Genomic DNA, 7,770 nt, shown 5'->3' with positions numbered 1-7,770 from the left:
TTTCCCTTCCACCTCCCACCATGTGAGCACACAGCAGGAGGGCTCTTGCCAGACGCCGGCACTTTGGCACTGGGCTTCCCACCCCCAGAACTGTGAGAAACACTTTTCTGTCGTTCATAAGTTGCCTAGTCTGTGACAGTCCCTTACAGCAGCACAACATGAACCTGGACGTCCTTTATGCAGTTTTCCCAATGGTACTGCAGTCGGTACCACAGCCAGGATATTGACACTGATACAGCCCACTGACCTTACTTAGATTTCTGTAGTTTTACTTGTGCTCATGTGTGTGTTTGCACATTTTTATCACCTGTGTAGGTTTGTGTAGCCATCTTTGCCAAGGGACTGAACAGCTCCAGCTCCACAGGGAGCCCCATGTGGCCTCCTCCTGTCCCCTGCCATTGCCAGTCCACCTCCAGCTCCGTAGTTCTCAGTGTGTCCTTGAGGTTCATTCTTCTTGCACAAGTCAGTGCCTCATTCTTTTTAATGCCACGTCATATTCTGGATTTAACACAATTTGCTTATTCCTTCACCTGTTGATGGACATTGGGGTTATCTCCCGTTTGGAGCTATTATAAATAAAATGCTGTGAACATTTTTGTATAAGTCTTTTTGTGAATGTGCAGTTTGATTACTCTTAGGTAAACACATAGGAGTGGAACTGCTGGGCCATAATGTTTAACTTTATGAGAAACTTCCGAACTGTTTTCCCCAGTGGGTGTAGTATTTTACAGTCCTGCCAGCGGGCTGTGAGGTTCTGTTTGCTCTTCCTTGTCACCAGCATTTGATATTGTTTGTCTTTTAAATGTTAACTGGCTGGGCGAGGTGGCTCATGCCTGTAATCCTAGCCAAAGCGGTCAGATTGCCTGAGCTCAGGAGTTTGAGACCACTCTGGGCAACACAGTGAAACCTTGTCTTTACTAAAATACCAAAAAAAAATTAGCTGGGTGTGGCAGTGTGCACCTGTAGTTTTAGCTACTCGGGAGGCTGAGGCAGGAGAATCACTTGAACCCAGGACACAGAGGGTGCAGTGAGCCAAGATTGTGCCACTGCACTCCAGCCTGGGCGACAGAGCAAGACTCCCTCTCTTAAAACAAAACAAACAAAAAAGCCAGGCCTCATGGCTCACCCCTGTAATCGCAGCATTTTGGGAGGCCGAGGTGAGCAAATCACAAGATTAGGAGATCAAGAGCATCCTGGCCAACATGGTGAAACCCTGTCTACTAAAAACCCAAAAAATTACCCAGTGTGGTGGCAGGTGCCTGTAGTCCCAGCTACTCAGGAGGCTGAGGCAGGAGAATTGCTTGAACCTGGGAGCATAGGTTGCCGTGAGCTGTGATTGCACCGTTGCACTCCAGCCTGGGCAACAGAGTGAGCCTCCATTTCAAAAAAAAAAAAAAACCTTAACCATTGTGGTTCGAGTCTTAGACTCCTTTTTATGTGGTTTTTTTGTTTGTTTGTTTTTAGGTGGAATTTCACTCTTGTTGCCCAGGCTGGAGTACAATGGCGTGATTTTTTGTGTTTTTAGTACAGACAGGGTTTCACCCTGTTGGCCAGGCTCGTCTTGAACTTTCGACCTCAGGTGATTGTTCCGCCTCGGCCTCCCAAGATGCTGGGATTATAGGCATGAGCCACCGCACCTGGCTGTGGAAACTTTTCGATATAGTTAATGAGGAAACTTGATTTTAATGCAGATAAGAAGGATGGCACTTTAGAAATAAGGAATAAATACATAAAACGAGAAGGTAATTCTAGACAAAGTGTATCTGTAAGCGTTTTTCTGTACATTTCCTTTTCTTTTGTCTTCCTTTTCTTCAGAGACAAGGTCTCACCCTGTTGCCCAAGCTAGAGTGCAATGGTGCAGTCACAGCTCACTGCAGCCTCGAACTCCCAGACTCAGGTGATCCTCCTACCTTGAGCTTCCAAAGTGTAGGGATTACAGGTGTGGGCTGTAGCTCCCGGCCTCATGACGTTTGTTGAACTTTATATTGTGTGAGCTGTGAAACACAGTGAAAGGTGATGCATGAATTGCTTTCTGAAAGGTAAGGCCGGGAGTCCTCCGGAAGTCTCTATTTGTTGCCGTGGGTGTACCAGGCATGTGGGAGGGTCTGTCTGGTGGGGGAGCCTGCAGAATTTCTCAAATGCACCATTCAGCGTCTTAGGAAGTGCAGAATGGAGACAGAAGTCTTAGAGGCAGAATCCTGCCTCTGGCCAGGTGTGAGCCTAGCCCCCTCCCCTCCCCTCCCCTCCCCACCATCCCGCCTCCCTCTGTGGTCCTGCGGGGCCTCAGCTCCTCAGGCCCAGGCCCCTTTCTCTTTCCTGTTCCATAATCTATTTATGCCCCCGCTTTGCAGCTAACACTGCATGATCTAGTTTAATCTTTTAAAAAATCTGCTTGTTTTAATTGCAATCTCTTTATAGCTCAACATTTTAAGTGAGCTACATTTCCAGAATGTTGTCAAGTATCACTTACAGGAAGAAGGGAAGTCCCTTCCCACTCTAGAGTCCGTCTTCGCACTTCGCCCTTTACGGTGAGGCTTCGATGTTTTCATCCTGTTTGCTGTGTTAAAAAGCGTCTCCTTCGGAATCTGCACTCTGGGCTGCACTTGGGGCCGCACCAGATTCCTGTCCACGCCTGCTCCTGCCAGTTAGTCACAGCCTCCTTGACTAATGTGAAGAGTTTTAGCTTTTTCTTTTTCTTTTTTTTTTAAGACGAAGTCTCGGGGGTTGGGGGACAGGGGCTCACACCCCTCCCCCTCCCCACTGCTCAAAAACAAAAACAAAAAAGATGGAGTCCCACTCTGTTGCCCAGGCTGGAGTGCAGTGACAAGATCTCAGCTCACTGTAACCTCTGCCTCCCGGGTTCAAGTGATTCTGTTGCCTCAGCCTCCAAGTAGCTGGGATTACAGGCACACGCCACCACGCCCAGCTAATGTTTGTGTTTTTAGTACAGACAGGGTTTCACCATGTTGGCCAAGATGGTCTCGATCTCCTGACCTCAAGGGATCTCCCACCCTGGCATCCCAAAGTGCTGGCTGGTTTTAGCTTTTTCATAACAGTAACGAAAGCATTTTCCATGGTGTCGTATAACACCAGACTCTAATTTGTTTACATGCAAATTGGTTGTAATATGTAAATACTGCTTTTACTTTCCTATTCTGTTTGTATAATTTCACCTTTGCTCTGTTGGCCAGGCTGGAGTGCAGTGGCACAATCATGGCTCACTGGAACCTTGAACTCCTGGGCTCAAGCAATCCTCCCACCTCAGTCTCCTGAGTGGCTGGGACCACAAGTGCATGCCACCACGCCCAGCTAAATTTTGTAGAGATGGGGTCTCTCCATGTTGTTCAGGCTGGTCTTGAACTCCTGGGCTCAAGTGATCCACCCACCTAGGCCTCTCACAGTGCTGGGATTGCAGGCATGGCGACCGTGCCTGGCCTTGTGGTTTCATTTTTGACGTCGTTACTCCTCAGTTTCTCTTCCTGAATTCCACCCGTGGTCTAGAGTAGCCTCTGCATTTATCCTCCTCACACCTTGGGGCCAGGTTTCCTGCCATGCCTGCCTGTCAGGGGCACCTCCCACCTTCGCCTGGGCTCCTTCTCTCCTCCAGAGGCAGGAGGATTAGAACCTGGGGAGCAGCATCAAATCATACACACGCCCGCCTGGCCACTTGGTTCCTTCCCTTTCCCATTGCCAGGATGATAAATTCCCCAAAGACCAACTGTCTTAGGCCACTGACGGTGTGATTTTTACACAGTAGGAATAGATGTCTTACAGTTCTGAGGTGCAGAAGTCTGAGATTCAGATGCCAGCAGGTTCTGTGTCTGGTGAGAGCTGCTCTGTCCTCGTAGGTGGCGTGGGAGATGCAGGGGCAGGCAGCTCTCGAGGCCTCTTTCCAAGGACACAAATCCATTCCATTCACCAGGAGGGACCTTCGTGACCTTGTCACTTTTCCAGAGACCACTACAACGGGGATTTAGTTTCGACATGAATTTTGGAGGGACACACACATTCAGGCCAGAGCTCCGGCTCCCCTCCCGCTTCAAAAAGTCACTGCCAAAGAGGATGCTGAAACCAGCCAGAACCCACCAAGGTCACATTCAGCACAAGTGGTCATCGTAGTTTTCATGGCCTTAGATGATCTATTATGGAATATTCACATATAGCCAGGCCTGTTCATTTGTTCTTCTAATTCTAGTATTTTGAAGGGGTCAGTTACTTTAAAATTTTACTTGAGTGGTGCTATTCTTACATTAGGAAATATCCTGAATGTTATTTCTAGACCTTTGGGAAGGAAATTATCATGGCTCACGGCCCGGGAGGACTCAGGACTTTGAAACTCCAGATCCTTGTTGCAGGAGCAAACCCCACACGCGTTTGATGTCTGATCCCCCCACACCTGTCGCCAGCTGGGGGAGCGGCCGGTTCCTGGGCGCATCTCCTGTCTCTGGCAGGGTTGCCCTGAGTGGTGGACGGGGCAAGTGAGAGGACCAGCCCAACTACAGCCTGCACTTGGAGGCCCTCCTTTGAGACTGGAGGCCTTGGCCTTGTTTTGCTGGTTTTCCGAATTCCTCTCCTATCTCCGTGGCGGAGAGGGAGGCCTCAGAGCAGGCGGCTCCAGCACCAGGCCAGGCCAGCTCGGTCTGCCTGGGGCCCTGCGTCCCTGGAGCCCCAACACAGGTGGTATGAGGGAGGGCCCGACCTGGCTCTGGTGCCAGCAAGAGCAGCTGTGTGTCCCCGTGGCTGGGAGCTCCTGCCTGTGGCTGGGCAGCCTGAAGGAGGTGAGGGCAGATGGAGGACTGTGCCCACGGGCACTGGGGGGACTTTGCCCCTACACCTCCAAACTCAGCTGTTTGAAGGACTCTGCCCCACCCCAGATGACTTGAGCCAGGGTTCACCACAGAAGCTGTGGGTGTCAGACACTGGAGGACTGCCCCTGTGTGGTTCACGTTACTCACCCATTCACACATCACCCTTGATTTCATAATTTTCTTTTACCCTAAAGGATTCGGTGTGTTTTTTTTTGTTGTTTGTTTGAGATGGAGTCTTGCTCTGTCACCCAGGCTGGAGTGCGCCATCTCAGCTCACTGCTCCGCCTTATACATTCAAGCAATTCTCCTGCCTCAACTTCCTGAGTAGCTGCGATTACAGGCGTCTAGCAACATGCCTGGTTAATTTTTGTATTTTTAGTAGAGACAGGGTTTCACGTTGGTCAGGCTGATCTCAAACTCCTGACCTCGTGATCTGCCCACCTCAGCCTCCCAAAGTGCTAGGATTACAGGCCTGAAGGATTGTTTTAAAAAAGAAATTTTATCAGAAATCTTATCCTGTTTTCTTTATCTTGGATGATGCCTCTTTGGAAAGGGTGGAAGAAATGTCACTCACGCTGTGCTGGGATGGAGACTCAGACCTGTTAGCTGTGGCTTGCTTTGTTAATTTATTTAGAGACAAGGTTTTGTTCTGTTGCCCAGGCTGGAGTTCAGTGGCACAGTCATGGCTCACTGCTGCTTCAACCACCTGGGCTCAAGCAATCCTCCCTCCTTAGCCTCCTGAGTAGCTAATTTTTGTATTTTTTATAGTGATGGGGTCTTGCTATATTGCCCAGTCGGGTCTTGAACTCCTGGCCTCAAGCGATCCTCCTGCCTCAGCCTCCCAAAGTGCTGGGATTACAGGCATGAGCCACTGTTTCCGGTCTCTCTAAAGGTTTCTTGATAATGATTTTAACCTTATAATATATTAGGTATGCCAGTAAATTTCTGATGTGTTTGATCAATTTAGGGCTGGGGAACATTGGTCTTGCTTCATGACAAATGGAGCCCAGAACTCGGGGATGTTTCCGTCCATTTGCTCACACGGCTCTGGGCTGGCCCTCGCCACCCACAGGGTCCACCAGTGCCAGTCCCTGGACTGCATGGAAGCTGTTGATTTGTCAGAGGTGGCTGTGGCAGCTTTGCTTAGGTGTGTGAGTTTAGTTTCCTCCTGAATTACAAATACTTGGGGATTTTTCAGGTACAGAGATTTTTTTTTTTTTTTTGAGACGGACTCTTGCTCTGTCACTAGGGTGGAGCACAGTGGCGCAATGTCAGCTCACTGCAACGTCCGCCTCCTGGGTTGAAGCGATTCTTCCGCCTCAGCCTCCTGAGTAGCTGGACTACAGGCGCGTGCCACCATGCCTGGCTAATTTTTGTATTTTTAGTTGAGACAAGGTTTCACCATGTTGGTCAGGATGGTCTTGATCTCAACCTCGTGATCCGCCTGCCTCGGCCTATCAAAGTGCTGGGATTACAGGCCTGAGCCACCACGTCTGGCCCAGGTACAGAAATTTTAAAACATTCCTGTAATGTTATCCTACACATTGTGGGCCTTTACTCGTCATTTTTCGTCTTTAGGGAGGCAGCCCAATTTGATTTGGTCCTCATGTTGTGGTTTTGTCTTTGTGGCTAATGCCACAGCTGTGGATGCTGCAGCCTTGTGCTTTGTGGTACTGCCATCACCCGCGCCAACTCATTTTGTCTATGAACAGGAACTCTTGGTCAGCAGGGCCCAGCTGAATTCTGTTTTGAAACCCTACTTTTATTTATTTTTAAAATTCTTTTTATTTTTTGAGTCAGAGTTTTGCTCTTGTTGCCCAGGCTGGAGTGCAGTGGTGCAATCTTGGCTCACTGTAACCTCTGCCTCCTAGGTTCAAGCGATTCTCCTGCCTTAGCCTCCTGAGTAGCTGGGATTACAGGCACGTGCCATCACATCCAGCTAATTTTTGTATTTTTGGTAGAGTTAGGGTTTCACCATGTTCTCCAGGCTGGTCTCAAACTCCTGGCCTCAAGTGATCCGTCCACCTCTGCCTCCCAAAGGCCTGGGATTACACACTTGAGCCACCACGCCCAGCCCTGAAACCCATTTTTTTTCTTTTTGAGACAGTGTCTCGAATTGTCATCCAGAGTGGAGTACAGTGACCTGATCTCTGCTCAGTGCAATCTCCACCTCCTGGGTTCAACCAATTCTGCCTCAGCCTCCCGAGTAGCTGAGATTGCCGGCACGTGCCACCATGCCTGGCTAATTTTTGTATTTTTAGTAGAGGCGAGGTTTCACCATGCTTGCCAGGGTGGTCTGGAACTCCCGACATTGTGATCTGCCTGCCTCAGCCTCCCAAAGTGCTGAGATTGCTGGTGTGAGCCACTGCACCCAAGCCAAAACCCAACTTTCAGCATTTCACATGGGGGAGAATTCTTCTAGCTGATCCTGATTTCTTTTACGTGTTTTTCAGGTTCATTTGTTATGACCATTTAGATTTAAAATTTGGCTTTAAAAATGAGTAATTTTGGGGGGGTGTGGTGGCTCACACCTGTAATCCCAGCAATTTGGGAGGCTGAGGGGGCAGATCACCTGAGGTCGGTAGTTCGAGATCCGCCTGACCAACATGGAGAAACCCCGTCTCCACTAAAAATACAAAAATTAACCAAGCATGGTGGCACGTGCCTGTAATCCCAGCTACTTGGGAGGCTGGGGCAGGAGAATTGATTGAACCCGGGAGGCGGAGATTGCAGTGAGCGGAGATCGAGCCACTGCACTGCAGCCGGGGCAACAAGAGCGAAAGTCTGCCTCAAAAAATATATAAATAAAGTTCGATGATTTTTATTTGAAACCTCTTAGGAGCTGAATGTGAGCACCCCCCACAGTCGCGTTGTAGCCCCAGCCCCGCGTGGCTGCATCTGGGGACCCCCCCCAGTCGCGTTGGAGCCCCAGCCCCGCGTGGCTGCATCTGGGGACCCCCCC

The 7,770-nt window shown here is 49.6% G+C and overlaps 1 protein-coding gene across 2 annotated transcripts in view; it reads left to right on the top strand.

Annotated features, from left to right (window-relative positions):
- Positions 1-7,770, top strand: part of ZBTB46 (zinc finger and BTB domain containing 46) — a 98,420-nt gene that overhangs the window by 47,082 nt on the left and 43,568 nt on the right. The window lies entirely within an intron of this gene.

This window comes from Cebus imitator, unplaced genomic scaffold (genome assembly GCF_001604975.1).
Source record: "Cebus imitator isolate Cc_AM_T3 unplaced genomic scaffold, Cebus_imitator-1.0 Scaffold555, whole genome shotgun sequence".
NCBI classification, from domain to species: domain Eukaryota; kingdom Metazoa; phylum Chordata; class Mammalia; order Primates; family Cebidae; genus Cebus; species Cebus imitator.
The sequence above is the reverse complement of the archived record's forward strand: the minus strand, read 5'-3'. Positions and strand labels throughout refer to the sequence as shown.